The 22,464-nt window shown below is 39.3% G+C and overlaps 1 long non-coding RNA gene and 1 pseudogene across 5 annotated transcripts in view; both read right to left on the bottom strand.

The window, feature by feature from the left end:
- LOC145720580 (uncharacterized) overlaps positions 1-22,464 on the bottom strand; it is a 38,274-nt gene that overhangs the window by 8,674 nt on the left and 7,136 nt on the right. For all 5 annotated transcript variants that reach the window (XR_014143653.1, XR_014143654.1, XR_014143656.1 and 2 more), the window contains exon 3: positions 4,037-4,187. This is a non-coding gene — a long non-coding RNA (uncharacterized LOC145720580). The remainder of the gene's footprint in view (positions 1-4,036; positions 4,188-22,464) is intronic.
- On the bottom strand, positions 12,736-12,834 carry LOC115941825 (U6 spliceosomal RNA; annotated as a pseudogene).

Genomic DNA, 22,464 nt, shown 5'->3' with positions numbered 1-22,464 from the left:
AGCCCTCACAGGATCCAGAATGTCCACTCCCAAATTTAGCCTAAGAAAGATTTAGCTGCAAATGAGGTGTGACCCACATTTCTGCCCAGCCATATCTAGCCACAAATGGGGTGCAACCCACATTTACAATGAGGATTGAGATGACAGTCACCCCTATGGACCAGGACCCCTATGACAAATTCTCCTGAGAGCTGGTACAGTTAGACAAAGAGAGTGAAGTGTGTTAAATAGATGACTTAGGATCCACAGCCTCTTTGGCTGTCTGCCTGATGCACGCCAGTACATGCATCTTCTGGTTGGCAGAGTCCAGAGAGAATATTCTCACTGGTCATAAAACCACGCTCTTAAGACACAGAACAAGGTGAAAGGAAAACCTAATCAGACCTATTGTTCTCCATGCTTTACAACAAATGACACAAAAGACAGAGACAAAAGAAAACAATGACCATCTCTGGAAGGAAAAAGATCAATACAAAACAAGAATACTCATAACAAAATTTACTAAAGTTGCTATACCCAAGGAACTAGTCTACAAATATCTTTTTTCCTGCAATTCTATATTTAGAAAGAGAAAGAAGAAGGACTCTCATCATTTTCATTTCCATCAGACCCCACAGGCAGAAATCTAGGAGGCTGATGTGGTAAGAAATCTTATCATCTGCCAGCTTTTATCAGCTGTCCCAGTATCTCTCAGCTGCAGCAACTCAAACTGAATAGTGTCCAGCCAGGGAAGTTCATCCTGCGGACTACACCAATTGTTGGGGAGGAAAAATTTTCCTTTACCCTTCAAAATTCTTGCTAGTCTAAGAATTATATTGACATGAGACAGATTAACAGAAAAAAATAAAATTTAATCATGTATTTATGGGAATCCACAAAAACATAAGATATTCCAAAGACAGTCAGGCAAAATGAAGTACATATGTCATTTTGGACTAAGGAGATGGGTTAGGGGTCCAGGAGGTAATTTACAGGAAGAATGAAAAGAGTGTTTGGTAAACAAATGTTTGCTGGGCCATCCAGAAACAATGGCACAGAGAGAGGACTTTGATCAAGCAGGCATTGTTGTTTCCTCCCTATCCACCACCACTAGGTCATATTGTGTAGTTATCTATGCTGATAGCTCTCTTCCTGAGCAAGTCCTCTATCTAAATTCTTTTAGGCATTTAAGAGGAAGGTCAAATGTTCTTCCTGGGCCTTCTGTTTTGTTTTGTTTTTTAAGATTTATTTATTTATTTGAGAGAGAGAGAGAGCACAAGCTGGAGGGGCAGAGGGAGAGGGAGAATCTGAAGTAGTCTCCATGCTGACCACTGAGCCTGATGGGGGGCTCAATTTCATAACCCTGAGATCACGATTTGAGCTGAAACCAAGAGTTGGATACTTAATGAACTGTGCTACCAAGGTGACCCTGGGCCTTCTATGTTTTTTGTTTTTGTTTTTATTTTTATTATTAGTTTTTAAAGATTTTTATCCATTCATTTGACAGAGAGAGAGAGCACAAGCAGGAGGAGTGGGAGAGGGAAAAGCAGGCTCCCCACCGAGGAAGGAGCCTGATGCAGGGCTTGATCCCAGGACACTGGGATCATGACCTGAGCCAAAGGCAGACGCTTAACCAACTGAGCCATCCAGGATTCCCATGTTTTTGTTTTTTGTTTTTGTTTTTTAAGCAATCAGCCTAAAGTAATCCACATGCCCAAGACACATGTTGTGGGGTGGAAAATTTTGCCCCCTACATCCCTTGGTTTACACACCTCTGTTCCTGTTAACTCAGGCTCAGCCTTCAGATCTCAGCTCCAGCTCCCTTTTTCTGGGAAGTCTTCCCTGACCACCAGACCAGATTATGCCCTCTTTGTTCTTTTCCTCCATAGAGAGATCACCACTATAATTAAATAACCATCCACCTGTTGTGATAATGTCTATCTCCTCCTCCAGACCACAGAACCCTGTGGGATTATTTAGTCAACATCTCTGGCAACAAACTGTGCAGGCAGATAGTGAGTACTCAAAGTACATTAGATGAATAAATGAAAGTAACTGATTCTGCCAGCTCGACCAGAGGGCGGGGGCTGTGGGCTCCTTTTCCTGTCTGCTCCCTGGGACTGCTAAAAATCATCTGCTCTCATGGCATTGGAGAGAGCTAGCATAGCCTCCCTAATGCATTTATGCTTGCATTTGCTCAATAAGGATTTATTGAGAGGCTGCTATGTGCCAGTATACTAGGCTTTTGGAATTTCCATAGGCAGTGAACATACCATCAAAATCCCTGCCTTCATGAGATTACATCTATACTAAGGGAGACATACTGAGCAAATAAACAGGAAACTATATTTTAAGCTGGTAGTAGAGCCACGAGGGATTTGGGGAGAAGTGGAGGTAAGCTTCGATTTGAAATGAAATGGTCGGGAAAGGCCTTCATGAGAAGGTGACTGGTTTTTTTTTAATTTTTTTTTTATTTTTTAAAGATTTTTATTTATTTATTCATGAGAGACAGAGAGAGAGAGAGAGGCAGAGGGAGAAGCAGGCTCCCAAGGAGCAGAGAGCCCGATGCGGGACTCGATCCCAGGACCCTGGGATCATGACCTGAGCTGAAGGCAGACGCTTAACCATCTGAGCCACCCAGGCGCCCCGAGAAGGTGACTGTTGAGCAAAAACCTGCATGAGGTAACAGAGCAAGCTATGTGGCAATCTGGTGGAGGAGCATGGCAAACTAAATACAGGCTGCCCAGGCAAATGTGAATTACTCTGTTAGTGTAAATATGTCCCAAATATTGTATGGGACACACATTAAAAATTGTTCATTGATTATCTGAAATTCCAATATTCATATTGAATTATTTCACTTGTTACCATAAGAATGTATTACTATTGTAATTTGAAAAGCATCACATAAATTTTTTTTAAAGATTTATTTAAGCGAGCGAGCATGCACACAAGCAGTGGGGAGGGGCAGAGGGAGAGGGAGAAGCAGACTCCCCACTGAGCAGGGATCCTGATGTGGGGCTTGATCCCAGGACCCTGGGATCATGACCTGAGCCGAAGGCAGACACTTAACTAACTGAGCCACCCAGGGACCTCCCCCCCTTTTTAAAAAAAGATTTTTTTTTTTTTAAAGATTTTATTTATTTATTTGAGAGAGAGAATGAGAGAGAGCACATGAGAGGGGGGAGGGCCAGAGGGAGAAGCAGACTCCCTGCCGAGCAGGGAGCCTGATGCGGGACTCGATCCAGGGACTCCAGGATCATGACCTGAGCCGAAGGCAGTCGCTTAACCACCTGAGCCACCCAGGCGCCCTTAAAAAAGATTTTGGATCGCATAAAATTTTAAGATAAATAAACATGAGGCATTCTTCCAGGAATCTTTATGTCCAAATATAAAGGTAAAGCTAATAATCTACACCCAACCTAATGCCCTCTGAGGTAATCACTCCTCTGAGGTAACCATTACTAATTTCCTGAATATAGCCCTTTCCTCCTCCTCTTTTGCATGTATACACATTTGTATTAGCTTCCTAGGACTGTTGTCAAAATGTTCCACAGACTGGGTGGCTTAAACAACAGAACTTTATTCTCTCACAGCTCTGCAGGCTGGATGTCCAAGATCAAGGTCAGCAGGACCGTGCTCTCTCTGCAGACTGTAGGGGAGGACTTTTCTTGGCCTCTTGCAGCCTCTGAGAGCCCAGGCATTTCTTGGCTTATGGCAGCATAGCTTTTATCTCTGATTCCATCTTCAGGTCTTGTTCTTGCTTTTCCAAATTTCCCTCTTCTTAAAAGGACACTAGTCATTGGATTAGGGCCCATCCTAATCCAGGATGACTTCATCTTAACTTAATTACATCTGAAAAAACCCTATCTCCAAATAAGGTCACATTCCCAGGTACTAGGAATTAGGACTTCAACATATCTTTTGGCGGGGACACAATTCACACATAACACTTAGCTTCAAGGACTCCAAACCAGCCCCAGGTTGTTGATTTTTTTTTTTTTTGGTGGTGGTGGTGGTGGTTTATAAGGCCCCAGGTGGTATGATTCCCACTTACCTCTATGACCCCATTCCTGCAACCTTTTTCTCTAATTTGCTCCTCTCCGGCCACACAGTCTCTGTGGTTATGTCTCCTTCCTCATTCCCATTCTTGCTTATTTTTACATGTGCTCTTGATGTAGTTCTGGAATGTTAGTGAGGTCCGGAGCCTACATCCAAGAAAAAATTCTTGAGACATCTTTGGTGCAAAAAGGTGATTTTATTAAAGCATGGGGACAGGACCTGTGGGCAGAAAGAGCTGCTGCCCCAGGATTGGGAGGAGCAACTGATTATATACCTTGGGGTTGGAGGAAATAAAGATAAGGGAAGTTCCTAAAGGACATTCATAAGCTAAAGAAGACTCACAGGATCCCGGAGGAAAGTTATAATCTTCCTATCTCAAGTATTTGTCAATGGGCTGCAGGTTATAAGGACATTTAATTTTGTGTACATTCCCTTCTGCCTTTGTTTTCCACATCAATCTTTTTTTCCTTAATTGGGCTCATAAAAAGTTAACCTATAATCTATTTTATTGGTCTTTTCAAAGTTTTAGTTTGGATTTATTGATCCCTGCTTTCCTCCTTCTCCTCCTCCCCCTCTTCTTCCTTCTTTCGTTTGTTTTCTATTCTATTAGTCTCAACCTATTATTTATTAATCTTTTCCTCCTTCTTTCATTCTTTTTTTTTTTACATTTCTTAATATGATAGTTATTTTCTATGTGATCTTCTTTCTTGTTTTCTTTAGCAATGAAATAACTTAAACTTGTTTATTTTGTTCAGCTCTACTTTTGATGCATACTACAGGTTTTGGTATAAGGTATTCTTTCATATTACTTACAAGATAATTTATAATTTCAGAATTGATACCTTGTAGAGGAGGGGAAAAACTCCTCTTAGGTTCAGTGGTGGGGCCAGTAAATCATACTGATAAAAGACAGATTAACAGGAGGGAAAAAAGAAACAGATTTAATCACAAGCCTACATACAGAAGTCCACAAGGAAATGCGACTCAAGAAGGCAGTTATAATTGGGGCTTATATACCATCTTTACAAAGGGTGATAAAGTGTTAAGAAGAAGCTAAACAAACAAAAAGATGTTTGGGGCTTCTGAGGGTAAGTGCTTATTGGGAAATCATTAGGTAAATAAGGGCTGTCCACTAAGGTTTGTTATGCAGATAAGAGTTATTTCAGATGATAAGAGTTGTCTCTTACCTCAGGAGTAGTTCTTTTCCTGCTATAGGAGAGGGGGACACCTTTACAAATGGAAATTTATGTTACCTTTGAAAAGGGAAATTTATACCCTGTTTTCAGACAGAAAGATGGAGGGCAGGGAGCTATTTGTCTTCAGCTCAAAACAATCCTTATGCCAAAATGGCATATTTTGGGGTGACAACTCTGATCCCCTTCATCTCTCTGAGCTCATAATTATTGGGGAGTGTATTTTTTAAAAGATTTTTTTCATGAGAGAGAGAGTGGGGGAGAGGGAGAGAGAGAATCTCAACAATGAGACTCCTAGCTGAGGGTGAACACACAGGGCTCCATCCCATGACCCCGAGATCATGACCGGAGCCGAAATCAAGAGATGGCTGCCCAACTGACTGAGCCACCGAGGCACCCCTGGGGAGTGTATTTCTTAATTTCCAAGTAGTTAAAATTTTGTTTGTTTGTTTGTTTGTTTGTTTATAGCACATGTGATTGGAGAGGGAGGGGCAATGGGAGAGGGAGAGAGAGAGAATTTCAAGCAGACTACACACTGAGCATGGAGCCCCACATGGGGCCCAATCCCATGACCCCAAGATCACGACCTGAGTCCAAGTTGAGAGTCGGATGGCCAACTGACTGAGACACCCACATGCCCCTCTGTTTACTTTTTATTATTTTTACCAACCATGTTGGATTATGATCAGAAAAATAAGGCTGCTACTTTTTTAAATTTGTTATTATTTTATTTTTTTGCCAAAGACATGATCAATTTTTGTAAATGCTCCATGGACATGAAAATTTTTCTATATGAGGGACATTTCTCTATTAAATCGTATATAAATTATATTATCTACTTTTTTTACATGGTTCATTAATTTTTATCTATTAGGCAATTTTTAGTTTTTAAAATGTATTCAGCTTCTAAGTTGTTTAGTGCATACAGGTTTATAACTATTATATCATCTTCATTAATTGTGCTTTTTATCATTACATATATCTTCTTTCTAGGTTGATAGACTTTACCTTAAATTTTTACTAATTTTGCTTTGTTTGCTTGTAACTGCTTGGTGCCTCTTTGTCCCTTTAATTTCAACCTTTATCTATCACTGTTTCATCTGTATTTATTACCAACATATAGCTAGGTTTCTTTTTTTTTAAAATTAATTATTTATTTATTTGACAGAGAGAAATAGAGAGCACAAGCAAGGGGAACGGGAGAGGGAGAGGCCGGCTCTCCGCTGAGCAGGGAGCGTGACACAGGGCTGGGTCCCAGGACCCTGGGACCATAACCCAAGCGAAAGGCAGACGCTTAACCAACTGAGCCACCCAGACACCTCTCTTTCCTTCCTTCCTTCCTTCCCTCCTTCCTTCCTTCCTTCCTTCCTTCCTTCCTTCCTTCCTCCCTCCCTCCCTCCCTCCCTCCCTCCCTTCCTAGATTTTATTTATTTGTCAGAAAGAGAGAGAGAGAACACAAACAGGGGGAGCAGCAGGCAGAGGGAGAAGTAAACTCCCTGCTGAGCAAGGAGCCCGATGTGGGGCTCGATCCCTGGACCCTGGGATCATGACCTGAGCCGAAGGCAGAAGCTTAACTGACTGAGCCACCTAGGTGTCCCAAAATCTACTCATTTAAATGTACTTGTGTTACTTATAAGGTGAGAAAAGATCAAGTGAGGCCTAGTCTGTTCAATGAAACTTATGAGCACGGAATTATTTTTTTCTCTCTTAAAATTAATTTTCACTTTAAAAAAAAAGAGCTGAACCTTGAGAGAAATTTAGAGCAGTGATTCTCAGACTTATGTGTGCATCAGAATCACCTGGAGAACTTTTTAAATCACAGATTCCTGGGCCCCACCCAGAGATTCTGTTAGGAGTTCAGGCTTGAGTCTCATGAATCTGCATTTCCAGCAAGCTCCCTGGTAGTGCTGATGCGGCTGGTATGAGAACCATATTTAGTAGCACTGATTTAGAACAGTGATTCTCAGACTTGAGCACGCATCAAAATCACCTGGAGGGTTTGATAAAACAGAGTGCCTAGCCTAATCCCAGTTTCTGTTTTAATAGGTCTGGAGTGGAGCCTAAGAATTTGATATAAATTGAAATGAAAAAGAAAACCTTTCTCTTCATCCTCAACCCTCAGCAAACTTCCCTGTGGAAAATATAAGTTTCTATGTGTGGCTTTATATATAGCCTTATTGTTTTCATAGATGGGATCACAGTATTGGAATTATTCTAAACATTGCTTTTTAAAAATTTTTTGTTTATTTACTTGAGAGAGACAGAGAGAGAGACAGAGGGAGCATGAGCAGGGCAGAGGAAGAGGAAGAGGGAGAAGCAGACACCCCACTGAGCAGGGAGCCGGATATGGGACTCGATCCCAGGACCCCAGGATCATGCCCTGAGCCAAAGGCAGCTGCCCAACTGACTGAGCCACCCAGGCACCCCCAAACATTGCTTTTTTATTTAATAGTGTATCAAGGAGATCTTTTGATAGAAGCACATGTAACCAACTTTGATCTTTATAGCTGTATAGTATTCCACTGTATGAATATAGAATAGTTTAATTAACCCATCCCCAAATTGTGGACATTCAGGCTATTCCCTTTTTTTTAACTTTAAGAAAAAAAGCTTATTAAAATTTATAATTAATTTAAAAAAAGAAACCTAGCTATATGCTGATAATAAATACAGATGAAACAGTGATAGATAAAGGTTGAAATAAAAATAAAATAAAAAACTCAATAGAAAAATGGGTAAACAGCACAGACAAGGAAAGACAAACAGCCCTAAATGTAGAAAAAGATGTTCAATCTCATTTATTAATAAAATGTAAATGAAAACTACAATTAGATGTCAATACCACTTTTCACTTATCAGATGGACAAAAATCAAAATATTTAACACCACTCTTTGTTAGTAAGGCTGTGAAGAAACAGGCACTCTTATACATTGTTAATGGGCGTACAGGATAGTGCAAACATTTGGAGTGAATGTGGCTCACAAAATTTCATATGCCTTTACTTCTTGATGTAGCAATACCCCTTCCAGGCATTTACCCTGAAGACTTACCTCCACAAATAGATAGCAACCTATGCACAGGATTATTCATTATGGCACAATTCATAATAGCAAAAGATCAGTTCAAATTCCCATTAATAGGGGACTGATTGAATAAAATATGGTACATCCATCTTGTTGCAATAGTTTGTTTATTCTATTAATTTTTCTACGTCGATCATATTGTTTTTCACAAAATGATAGCTTATCTCTTTATTTCCAATTCTTGTATTGCTTATATCTTTTCATCTTTTTATAGCATTGTCCAGCATCTCTAGTATTTTATTTTATTATTAGTTTTTAAAGATTTATTTATTTGAAAGAGAGAGAGAGACAGAGAATGCAGGTGGGAGGGGCAAAGGGAGATGGAAAGAGAGAAACTCAAGCAGACTCCCTGCTGAGTGTGGAGTCTGATGTGGGGTTCAATCCTGTGACCCCAAGATCATGACCTGAGCTGAAATCAAAAGTCAGATGCTCAACTGACTGAGCCACCCAGGCACCCCTCTAGTATAATTTTAAAGAGTAGCTAAAGTAGTAGACAGCTTATTTTTCATTACGCTTAAAAGAAATGCTTCTAAAGGGGCGCCTGGGTGGCTCAGCCATTAAGCGTCTGCCTTCGGCTCAGGTCACGATCCCAGTATCCTGGGATCGAATCCCACATCGGGCTCCCTGCTCGGCGGGAAGCCTTCTTCTCCCTCTCCCACTCCTGCTGCTTGTGTTCCTGCTCTCGCTATCTCTGTCTCTGTCAAATAAATAAAATCTTTAAGAAAAAAAATGCTTCTAAAGTTTCTCCATTTAGTTATTATTTTTAAAAATTCACTGTTGAATTCAGCTAGCTAATATTTTATATTGGATATTCAAATATATGTTCATATATGTTCAAATATGACATCAATCTAATTGAAATTTTTTATAATGTCCTTATTCAGTATTTATTTGCTCGTTTGTTTGTTTATCTTAAGTAGGCTCCATGCTGAGCTGGAGCCCACTTGGGCTTTAACTCACGACCCTGAGATCAAGACCTGAGGTGAGATCAATAGCCAGATGCTGAACCAACTAAGCCACCCAGGTGCAGCCTTATTCAGTTTTTTGGGTTTTTTTTAAGATTTTATTTATTTACTTGACAGAGACAGCGAGAGAGGGAACACAAGCAGGGGGAGTGGGAGAGAGAGAAGCAGGCTTCCCGCGGAGCAGGGAGCCCGACGCGGGGCTCGATCCCAGGACCCTGGGATCATGACCTGAGCTGAAGGCAGACGCTTAACCGACCGAGCCACCCAGGCGTCCCTAAATACTTATTTATTTAAAAAAAAATTTTTTTTAAAGATTTTATTTATTTATTTGACAGAGAGAGACATAGCGAGAGCAGGAACACAAGCAGGGGGAGTGGGAGAGGGAGAAGCAGGCTTCCCGCCGAGCAGGGAGCCCGATGTGGGGCTCGGTCCCTGGGACCACGACCGGAGCCGAAGGTAGATGCTCAATGACTGAGCCACCTAGGCGCGCCCTGCCTTATTCAGTTTTTGAATTCAGAGTTACAGTGGCCTCATAAAATGGACATGGCAATGTTTGCTCATTTTCTTTTTTTTTTTTAAGATTTTATTTATTTGAGAGAGAGAGGTTGCAACCATCACCACTACTTCCAGAACACTTTCATCACCCCTAAGAGAAAGGTGATCCCCATTAGCAGTCACTCCCTAATGTCTCGCTCCCCCAAACCTCCCTCTACCCCAGCCCTAGGCAACCACTAATCTACTTTCTTTTTGGATTTGCTTATTCTGGACATTACATATAAACGAAATCATACAATATGTGGCTTTTTACTTCTGCTTACTTTCATTTAGCATAACATTTTCAAGGTTTACTATCCATGGCTCAATAATATTCCATTGTATGGATACATCACACATTTTATTTGCCCAGTCATTAGCTGATGGACTAATCCATCAGCTGGATTGTTTCCAATCCCTAGCTACTATGAATAATGATGCTATGAACCTTAGTGTACAAGATTTTGTGTGGATATAATGCTTAAATCTATTACACATACCCAATGCTTCTCTTGGGTATTTACCTAGAATTGCTGGATCATATGCTAACTATATGTCCAACTTTTTGAGAAACTGCCAAACTGTTATTCAAAGCAACTGTACCATTTTATATACCCAGGAGCATTGTATAAGGGTTCCAATTCACATTCTCACCAACACTTGGTATTGTCTGTTGTTTTTGTTTTTGTTTTTTAAATTATAGACATTCTAGTGTGTGTGGTATCTCAATTTTTTTTTTTTTTTTTTTTAGGTTATCTGACAGAGAGAGCACAAGCTGGAGGAGCGGCAGGCAGAGGGAGAGGGAGAAGCAGGCTCCCCGCCAAGCAGGGATCATGACGTGGGGCTCCATCCCAGGGTCCCAGGGTCATGACCTGAACCGAAGGCAGATGTTTAACCGACTGAGCCACCCAGGTGCCCCCTCAATGTGATTTTGATGTGCATTTCCCCAATAACTATTGATATTAAGTATCTTTTCATGGGCTCCTTGGCCATTTGCGTATTTCTTTGGAGAAATGTCTCTTCAGATCCTCTGCCCATTGTTTTTTTTAAATTGATTCATTTGAGACACAGAGATACACAGAGAGAGCATGAGCAGGGGGAGAGGCAGAGGGAGAGGGAGAAGCAGGCTCCCCACTGAGCCAAAAGCCCAATGTGGGGCTCGATCCCAGGACCCTGGGATCATGACTTGGGCCAAAGGCAGACGCTTAACCATCTGAGTCACCCAGGCGCCCCCTCTCTGCCCATTTTTAAATTAGGTTACTTGTTTTTTTATTATTGAGTCCTAAGAGTTGTTTTTTTTTTTTAAGATTTTATTTATTTATTTGATAGAGAGAGACACAGCGAGAGAGGGAACACAAGCAGAGGGAGTGGGAGAGGGAGAAGCAGGATTCCCGCAGAGCAGGGAGCCCAATACTGGGCTTGATCCTAGGACCCTGGGATCATGCCCTGAGACGAAGGCAGACGCTTAACAACTGAGCCACCCAGGCGCCCCAAGTCCTAAGAGTTTTTAAATATTCTGGATACTAGACATTTATCAGATGCATGATTTGCAATTATTTTCTTCCATTTCTTGGGTTATCTTTTTTTTCTCTTACTAGTGTCCTATAAAGTACAAAAGTTTAAAATTTTAATTGAATTCAATTTATCTTTTTTTTCTTTTGTTGCCTGTTTTCGGTGTTATATCTAAGGAATGAATGCCTAATCTGAAGACAAGGAATTTAAGATTTCTTATGTTTTCTTTGTAGAGTTTTTACAGTTTAGATCTTACATGTAGGTCTTTGATCTATTTAGAGTCCTTTTTTTTTCTTCCTTAAGAGCGGTTTTAGATTCACATCATTTTTCATATATGGTGTGGAGAAGGGGTCCAACTTCATTCTTTTTTTTTTTTAAAGATATTTTTTATTTATTTATTTGACAGAGATAGAGAGCACAAGTAGGCAGAGTGGCAGACAGAGGGAAAGGGAGAAGCAGGCTCTCTGCTGAGCAGGGAGCCCGATGAGGGGCTCGATCCCAGGACCCTGGGATCATGACCTGAGCTGAAGGCAGCCGCTCAACCAACTGAGCCACCCAGGCGCCCCCCAACTTCATTCTTTTATACGTAGCTATCCAATTGTCCCAGCACCATTTGTTGAAAATCAATTGAGCATAGATGCATGGGTATTATTTCTTGACTCTTAATTGTATTCCACTGGTCTATCTTTAGCCAGTACCACACTATTTTGATTACTGTAGCTTTGTAGTAAGTTTCAAAAGAACTGTGAGTCCTTCAGCTTTGTTCTTGTCTTCCAAGATTGTTTTGGCTTCTCTTGGTCCTTTGCATGCCTATAGGAATTGTAGGATCAGTGTGTCTGTTTCTGCAAAGAAGGCAGTTGAGATATTGATAGGGACTGCATTGAATCTGTAGATCATTTTGGAGAGCATCTTTTTTTTTTAAAGATTTATTTATTTGAGAGAGAGGGTGCATGTGAGTTGGGGAAGGGGCAGAGGTAGAGAGAGAATCCTTCAAGCAGACTCCCCACTGAGCAGGGAGCCCAAAGCGGTGCTTGATCCCAGGACCCGAGATCATGACCTGCGCCAAAACCAAGAGCCAGCTGCTGAACTGACTGAGCCACCCAGGTGCCCCTGAAGAGTATGTTAACAATATTAAGGCTTCTGGTCCATTTATTTAGGTTTTCCTTAATTTCTTTCAACAATGTTCAGTATACAAGTCTTCTACTTCTTTTGTTAGATCTATTCCTATTTTATTCTTGATGCTATTATAAGTTGAGTTGTTTTTTTAACTTCATTTTCAGAGAAAATGTCTTTTTACTTCATTGGGAGCAATTGGAATTCTCTGTGGTTGCTGTTGTTTTACTTAGTAACACTGACTGACCACAAGGCCTTTTGTGGGCAGGTATCCAAAGTCTGGATCTCTCATGGGACACGTGTGAGCTCTTTTGTGTGTCCCCCTTGTGCAGGAGGCATGCTAATCTTCTGTGTTGTTCCAATTTTAGTATATGTGTTGCCAAAGCAAGCACTGTGTGAGCTCTTACAGGCCCCCACAGATCTCCACAGAGCATAGTTCTCTTGGTACAGGATATCAATCTCCAGTTCCAGGATTCCAACTTTGCCACTCACTGCCCACTGGCACATCCCATAGCCTCTTTCTGGATTTTCTTTCTTGCAGTATGCATCCTCTTTTTTGGGGGGAGGGGTGGTTCAAGAGAGATAGCTCAAAGATAGCTAGCTCCCACTGTGTTTACTTGACAGGCAGGAGCTTACCTTCCAGATATATATTTTTTAAGATTTAATTTATTTATTTGTCAGACAGAGAGAGAGAGAGAGAGTGCACAAGCAAGGTGACTGGCAGGCAGAGGGAGAAGCAGGCTCCCTGCTGAGTAGGGAGCCCGATGAGGGACTCGATCCCAGGACCCCAGGATCATGACCCAAGCCAAAGGCAGACCCTTAACTGACTGAGCCACCCAGGCATCCCTACTTTCCAGATATTGTTACTTACTATCAAGGTATAGTAATTAAGATGTGCATTAAGGCACAGGGATGAAAGAATAACCTGACAGAACCAAAAGAGAATCCAAAATATATGTCAAAAGTGGCATTACCTACCTTTGGGAAAAGGATGGCATTTTCAATAAAAGGTTTCAAAACAATTTGTTGTCAATTGGGAAAAAAAAAAAACAAACAAAATTAGCTTCCTACCTCACACCACACACAAAAGTAAATTCTATGTGTATAGAAGCCCTAAAGGTTGTAAAAAAACCCAAACCTAAAAAAAACCTAGAGGGAACTATAAAAGAATATCTTTATGACTTCGGAGTGGGGACATATTTTTTTAGAAGAAACAATAAGCATACATCAAAAAGAAAAGATTGATAAACCTGATCATAAAAAGACACCATAACATGGGATGCCTGGGTGGCTCCGTCGGTTAAGCATCTGCCTTCGGCTCAGGTCGTGATCCCAGAATCCTGGGGATCGAGCCCCGCATCGGGCTCCCTGCTCAGCGGGAAGCCTGCTTCTCCCTCTCTCACTCCCCCTGCTTGGGCTCTCTCTTTCTGACAAATAAATAAATAAAATCTTAAAAAAAAAAAAAAGACACCATAACAAAAATGTAAATTCCACATGTGAAGATATTGGCTGCATATAGCCACATAGTTATGAAAGATTTATATCCTGACTATAGAAGAATTTCTAAAAATCAGTAATAAAAAGATAAACCGTTCATCTGAAAAGTGACCCAGGCAGAAAAGGAGATCCAAATTGCCAGTGAACACATGGAAAGACACCCAGTCCCATGAGGAATCAGGAAAACAAATTAACACCATAAGGAAATACAATTTTAGACTCTTAAAAATTAGTAAAAAATTAAAAACTGAAAATATATAGTGCTAGTATTGGATACTCTCATATTCTGCTGGTTATTTCTGAGATCTGTTTGTCAGGTTGAAGATATGCATATGCTAAGACCTCATAAATGTCACTAAAGAAACTTACACATACAATCATCAGTAGAGGGTTTTATAAAAATGTTTACATAGCAAGGTTAAAAAAATCCCAGAAAACAAAACAAAACAAAAACCCTGGAAACTCACTAGATGTCCATTAATAGGAGATTAGATAAATGTCAAAACATTCATACAGTGGAATACCACAGAATACTTAAAAAATAAATTAACACTCTAGCTATCCTCTTTATCCACAGGATGTATCTCAAAAACATAGTATTGAGAAAGAAAGTGGGGGGGGGGGAGTGTGAATTGCAGAAAGATATATACAATATGATAGCACTTATATAAAACTTAAAATATGAAAACAATACTAAATATCATTTATGGATACATTTATATATAGGAAAAACACAAAACAGGTATGAAAATATAAGTCCAAATTCAGAAGGGAGAGGTGGAAATGGGGTCAGGCGGGCAACACAAGGAATTCATCACAGTTTCTATTTTTTTTTTTTTTAAAGATTTTATCTATTTTTTTGGCAGGGGGGGAGAGAGCACGGGCAGGGGGAGCGGCAGGCAGAGGGAGAAGCAGGCTCCCTGCTGATCAAGGAGCCCAATGCAGGACTCGATCCCAGGGCCCTGAGATCATGACCTGAATCGAAGGCAGACACTTAACCAACTGAGCCACCCAGGCGCCCCTCTATTCTTTTTTGCATGCCTGATACTTTGTTAAATGCAAACAAAAAATACAAAATAACTCCCAGTGTTGTAAGATAGCTCTAAATTCAAGTTTCTGTAAACTCTTTCCTTTAGTTCTAATTTCAGTGTACTGCTTCTAAAAAAGGTTGTCTGCTCTCAGGCTGGTGACACAATCCGTTTTCAACCTTAACTTCATGACTAAGACTCTCCTTTGTCTTGGGGAAGCCAAAGACTTCCAGTTAGCAAGTCTGCACAGGAATTTCTGCCCACTTTATAATCAGTGTTTTCTTTTCAAAATATTCCAACCTGTTTGCCTAATTTTCAGAGAAAGGGGCATTCAGGAGCTGGAAATAGGCTACCTGCTGTTAGAGGGTTTAAATTTACTTGCCAGCTGGCTTTAAGACTACTGGAATGGGGCAGGATTATCCAGGTCTGTTTTTGAATTGGTCACTAACCAGAAGCACAAGACCTTAGGTGAATCCCTTGACTGCTGTGGACTTGTTTTCTCAGTCAAACAGCGTGATGGATGAAATGATCTCTAAGGTACATTTTTGATCCAACTTTCCATGAGCCTAACGCAGATTTTGAGGCATTGTCAAAACTTTCCTTGGTTCTGTAATTCTTTTTCTCTATCATTTCCACCAAGCAGGTTGGATAAATCCTGGTGATCTCAACTCCCTGGACAACTTTGAGGAATGCTGTATTTTTCATATGCCCAAGCTGAAAATGCAAAGAGTCAAAGTTACCCCACTTGCCATTAAGCAAATGTCCTGGCTTCTCATTTAGGTATAGATTAGCATTGTCTTTGTAATTTATACCAGCAGTTGTCTGGTAAATCCCTTGAAGTGGTTGGTAGTCTCTTTGTAGTAAAATTTTCCGACTTTCCCCTTGCTTGGCACTAAGAGGAACTTAATTTATTTTCTGAGGTAAGGTGCAAATACTTTTTGTTTAAATTAAGATATTGTGTTATCAATGAACAAAGAGTCCTGACTGATAAGAAAGGTATGATTTTACCTTCTGAATTTATATAAATGTAAAATATATAGTTCTATGGGAGTAAGAACTGTCAACTTCTAGTCAAACCTGTTAGTTTCAAGAGTTGGCAACTACCTGTTGCGATCAGGAATTATAGGTTGAAAGCAACTATAGTCAGTTTAATTCACGTGGTGCTTGAATTCAAAAGAAGACTGGTAAGTGGAATTTAAATATTACACAGTTAATAGCAGGGAGGTGCCCAATCCCAGATGACTCAGAATCCCAGTGCAGTATAGTAGATGATGCAGAGAAATGCAGTGTGGCCAAGTGCATGAGAGAGAGAAGTTCATAGGTGAGTTATATAGATAAATCATGCACGAGCAAAGGCAAATTTTGGGAATTGAGAACGTCAAAATACATTTGGGGATATTAGTTTAGTGACTGTGAACAACTAATATTATATATGCTATGATTTGTTTAGAAATTAGCTGAAGTAACAAGGAAAACTGGCAAATATGGTATGAATATAAGGAGATGATCGAAAAGGAGAAATAGGATTTGAGTTATTGCAAACAGCAGAAGGCAAGAGAATTTCATCCAGGAACAGGAAACTCTAAATAAATAACACTAGCTAGGAAATATGGCAAACACAGATCTTATACGTAATTTAAAAACTTGATTTCTTAATGCATCATTTAACTTTTGAACTGCAAGCTCGCACAGTGAAAGACTCCACCTTTATTTCAAGTACTACGTGATATAATTAATGTGGCAAAAACAAAAATAGAAGAAACACAGTTGTGCAATTCTGGAGGAGCACAGATTCCCGTGCATGACGATTGCAGGCATATCCTGCAATTTACAATACATAGTTGGAATTATTTTAACCTTAATACAAGTGAACAAATACAGGCAGGGATCTGTTATTTTGTTAAAGCAGACATAGTGGGGCAGTTTCATTTGCACATTCTGGCCCAGCTCACGAACTCTGTTCTCACTTTGCCGCATGACCATGAAGTGTGTGTGTGTGTAAGTTATGGTCCACATGTCAGAATATGGCCATTTTGGGAAATATTATCTGTGAAGCTCTAAATGACCTTGTTAAAATGGAAAGAGTTAGAGTTGCTTGAAATTATTAGAAAAAAATAAACCCTGTCCAAATGGGAACTAGTATAAATCTTCATTCTGGTTCTGAGAGACTGAATGTCATAAGGGTGAGTTTCAATGTTTTGTTTGGCTTAGCTCAAGAGCATTCCTTTCATTCCTCCTCAGCTTTCCTTGACCTACCCACACCTGCTAAGCAACCCCTTTTGTGTTCCATCATTGTAGTAACTATATAGTCTAGTAATTTGTTTTCCTTACTAAACTGACTTCTTTGAGTATAAAAACTGTATCTTTCTAGCTATGCCTACTCAGGGGCAGGTCAAGTTCTGGCAAAGGAGAGGCTATTAGACAATGTAAAAATAGAAGCACTTCACTTGGTTTTGAAGGTCTTGAAATGGTTCTTTGCATTTGGATGGGTTGATCAGGCCATTGGTACAGGAGCCCATCTGAGAATTGGCATGGGCCAGTTGTTTGAGAGACCTCACTGACGGCAGCTGAAATCCCCAAATGGTCAGGTTACCGATAAATATGTCAGGTTACTTACTTTTTGGCATTTGCCCTTTGTTCTTACTAAGTGTAAGGAATCGTCTTCAAAAAGCCTGAACAGATCCGGATTATGACACATAAGCAACAGGCCATGTTTAAAGGGCTGTTTAGTCATTTATTCTGCATCAGAGCTATCCATAGAACCACCCGGATTTGTCACGCTTCTGATGGTCAAACAGTGACTTTCATACCGCCTTTGTTACTGAGAAATGGGTTTTTCTAATGTCAATTTCACTAGTTGTGACAATATTGGAAACTGGAACTATCCTCTTCATTAAAGATGAAGTGACCTTGGTGCTTGTGACTAGGTTAAGTGACTTGTCTAGGTCACACAGTGAGTTGATGGCTATGAGGGCACATTCCCCAGTAACTGTCACTACAGTGTTTAATTTTATTTTTTTTAAAGATTTTATTTATTTATTTGACAGAGAAAGACAGAGAGAGAGAGAGGGAACACAAGCAGAGGGAGTGGGAGAGGGAGAAGCAGGCTCCCTGCTGAGCAGAGAACCTGATGTGAGACTCCATCCCAGGACCCTGGGATCATGACCTGAGCCGTAGGCAGACGCTTAACCAACTGAGCCACCCAGGTGCCCCACTATGGTGTTTAAAGATGGGCATATGAGCGGCATAAAACCTTGCCAGGTGAGGAAATCCGTGAGAGGTAAGCCAGACACCTGTCCTGTCTTCTTCAGTGGGTGATACTTACTAGATAAGTCAAGTACTGAGAGAGGGAGTGGTTATGAACACAATTTAGCAAACTAGTTTCTGATCTCCTGGTTTCATCACATACAAAAGACACACCCTGACTCTGCCCAAATATTTCTGTAACACGCCACTTCTCTAACAAAGAGCCTACCTGTTCCCCAAGTAGTACAAATTCAGATTCCATATGGGCTATGAAGGATGATGACAATATGCATTGCTGCTATTCTTCATGAATTTTAATTTCTGTAGGCATAAAATATTTTTTCACTGAGATTACTGAAGATTAAGTAAAGCCATCAAATTAAATATAAGTACCTACTATTAAAGCATTTAGACTAACCTAGAGTGGGAGATACTGCCTAATGAAATCATAGGACGAGAAAGAAATCTTCTTACCCAGAGTTTGGTAATTTGTTCATTAGGGCATGCTATCAAAAATATGCTATTAAATCTTTTAAGAATGACTTAAAAATTACAAAAGTCTATGTTGATAGAATAAAATGAAGAATACAGACATAAGTTTTAAAAATGACCAACAATTTTACCACCCACAGATAATCACTTGCTAATAATATTTTGATGTATTTACTTCGAGAAAGTATGCCAAAGATGCATCTCATACATGAACTGATACCTAGGGCAGGCCCCTGTCAATCAGTTGCTGAGTAGAATATGATCAGAAAACAGATAAAAACAGGTAGGGCTGAAGATATTAATAAAAATATCATCCTCAAAAACTGTGGGGAAAAATCAACAAAAGACATAAAAGCATAAAGCCTGTAGGCCTTTAGAGAACACTAACATAATCTTTTATTCTGTGGATAGGACCTTGAGAGAGAATGTGACCAGCTGAGGGCAGGCACAGCTAGAACTAGAATCCAGGAATCCAAGATTTTTGGCATAATCTTCCTGCTTTCACAATGATTTTATCTGACTTTGTTATATACGTGATTGGATTTAATAATTGACAAACTTCGGCTTTGAAATGAACCCAAGTGGTCTGAGATGGGAAGAATAACACAATGTTAGTGGATCCTTTTTATTTATTATTTATTTTTTAAAAGATTTATTTATTTGAGAGAGAGAGACAGAGAGAGAATCTCCAGCAGACTCCCCACTTGAGCATGGAGCCCGACACACGGCTTGATCTCACAACCCTGAGATCATGAGCTGAGCCACAAACAAGAGCTGGACACTTAACCAACTGAGCCACTGAGGTGCCCCTGGCAGATCCTTTTAATGCACTCAAATTGTATCTGCTAGAGATTAAGTTCACTACTTAAGTGTTTGAGTATGTTAGAAGAGCAAGAAACCTTAGAGGTCCTTTATAGTTTATGCCCCCATTCTATAGATAAGAACACTGAGGCCCAAAGAGGAAAGAATTTGGTAAAGATGTTTAGCTAGGATTCTACATGCTCTGGAATGATTGGTACTCCCACTTACTCTGCTTTATTTACTCTGCCTTCAATTGAACTATTCAGTTGTAACAACAAACCTAGGCAATGGTCATTAATTACTGCTAACTTCACAAAGAGAGACAATTAGAAGTTATGTGCCTCCTGATGAATGTATGAAGTAGTTCTGCCAAAAAACTCAAACTTGAATCGGAATAAGGCATACAGTATTATCAAGCATCTAGGGGGTAGAAGAATATGTTAGAGACTCCCAGGAATACAATCAGAAAAATCTAGAATGTGGGAAATATGTAGGGTAAATAACTAGGTTTCTGCAATTAATAAATATCGAGGAAAAATGAGATGGGGGGAATCTAAAGAGACCTAAGAGACAAATAAATAACTCAAATGTAATGTATTGGCATTTGGATTCTGATTTGCACAAACTGTAATAAAAAAAAATCATATAACAGATACATTAATACCAAGCTTATAGAAATAAAAAAGGATCAAAAGAGAACACTATGAACAACTGAATGCCAACAAATTAGATAACTCAGATGAAATGGATACATTCCTAGAAAGACACAAAGTACTGAAACTGACTCAAGAAGAAATAGAAAATCTGAACAGACCTATAACAAGAGATTAGCAATAAAAGAACAAAAAAAGCAAAATAAAACTACCCACAAAGAAAAGCCATGGCTCAGATGGCTTCACTGGTGAATTCTATAAAACACTCTAAAACAATAAATGTCAATACTTCATAAATTCTTCCAAAAACCACACACACACACACACACACACACACACACACACACACACACAAAACAAAACAGACGAGGAGGGCATCTTTCCCAACTCATTCTGTGTGGCCCTATTACTCCAATACCAAAATCAAAGATATCACCAGAAAATTAGAGACTAATATCCCTTATGAATATAGATACAAAAGTCTTCAACATATGGCAACAAATCAAAATTCAGCAACACATAAAAAGGATTATAACACCATTACCAAGTGGGATTTATCCCAGGAACAGAAAGTTGGTTTGATATCTGAAAATCAATTAATATTAATAGAATAAAGGACAAGTCACATTATCATCAAAACAGACACAGAAAATCCAAAAGCCTTTAATGATAATGAGAAAACACTCAACAAACCAGGACTAAAGGAAAACATCCTCAATCTGATAAATGTCATATATAAAAACCCCACAGCTAATACCATATTTAATGGTAAAAGACTGAATGCTTAAGATCAGGAACAAAACAAGGATGTCCACTCTCACCATTTCAATTCAACATTGTACTAAAGGTTCTAGCTGGGAAAAAATCAGTCAAGAAAATGTAATAAAAGGGATACAGACTGGAAAGGAAGAAGAAAAACAATCTCTATTTGCAAATGACATGATTTTGTATCTAGAAAATGCTCAGGAATCCACTAAAAACATAATCAATGAGTTGGGCAAGGCTGCAGGATACAAGGTCAATATGCAAAAATTAATTGTATTTCTATACAGTTGCAATGAATAATCTTAAAATGAAATGACGAAAAACAATTCCATTTACAATAGCATCAAAAAGAAAATATATAAGAATAGATTTAATAAATGAAGTGCAGAACTTATACTAGGAAACTACAAAACACTGTTGAAAGCAACTAAAGATGATCTAAATGAATGGAAAGACATTCCATGAACATGAACCAAAAGATTTATTATTATTAAAATGGCAATACTCTTCAAATTTATTTCCAGATTCAGTAAATTCCTATCAAAATCACAACTGCATTTTTTTTTTTTCAGAAAGGGACAAACTGATTGGAAAATTTATATGGAAATTCAAGGAATCCCAAATAGCCAAAACAACTGGAAACGAAAAACAAAGGTAAGGACTCACATTGCCCAATTTCACAAACTATAAAGCTACAGTAATTGAAACAGTATGTACTGCCATAAAAATACACATATACATTGATAGAATAGATTTAGTCCAAAAATAAACTCATACATTTATAGTCAACTGGTTTTGGACAAGGGTGCCAACACAGTGCAATGAAGAATGGGCTTTTCAACAAATGGTGGTGAGACAACTGGAAACCTACATGTAAAAGAATGAAGTTGGACCCCTACCTCAGGCCATATATAAAAATTAACTTAAAATAGATCAAAGACCTAAATGTAGGAGCCAAAAGTATAAGACTCTAAGAAAACACAGGATTACAGAATGGTTTCTCAGATAAGATACCGAAAACACAACCACAAAAGAAAAAGAAGATAAATTGGACAATAAAATGGCAACCTTTTGTGCTTTGGAGGGTATCATCAAGAAAGTAAAAAGACAACCTACTGGATATGAGAAAATATTTGCCAATCATATATCTGCTGAAGGACTTAAATCTAGACTATATAAAGAAACTTTATAGCTCAATAAAAGGACAACACAATTTAAAAAGTGGGCAAAGCATTAAATAGACACTTCTCAGATGAGATATACAAGATGGCCAATATGCAACAAAAAGATGATTAGTCATCAGGGAAATGCAAATCAAAGCCACAGTGAAATATCACTATATACCCAATAGGATAAGTATAATAAAAAAGACAGATAATAACAAGTGTTGGTCACAAAAATAGACTCAAAATGGTTGAAAGACCTCAGTGTGAGACAGGAGTCCATCAAAATCCTGAAGGAGAACACAGGCAGCAACCTTTTCGACCTCAGCCGCAGCAACTTCTTCCTAGAAACATCGCCAAAGGCAAGGGAAGCAAGG

The sequence above is a fragment of the Leptonychotes weddellii genome, chromosome 3 (assembly GCF_054177405.1).
Source record: "Leptonychotes weddellii isolate Sample4059 chromosome 3, ASM5417740v2, whole genome shotgun sequence".
Classification (NCBI taxonomy): Eukaryota; Metazoa; Chordata; class Mammalia; order Carnivora; family Phocidae; genus Leptonychotes; species Leptonychotes weddellii.
The sequence above is the reverse complement of the archived record's forward strand: the minus strand, read 5'-3'. Positions and strand labels throughout refer to the sequence as shown.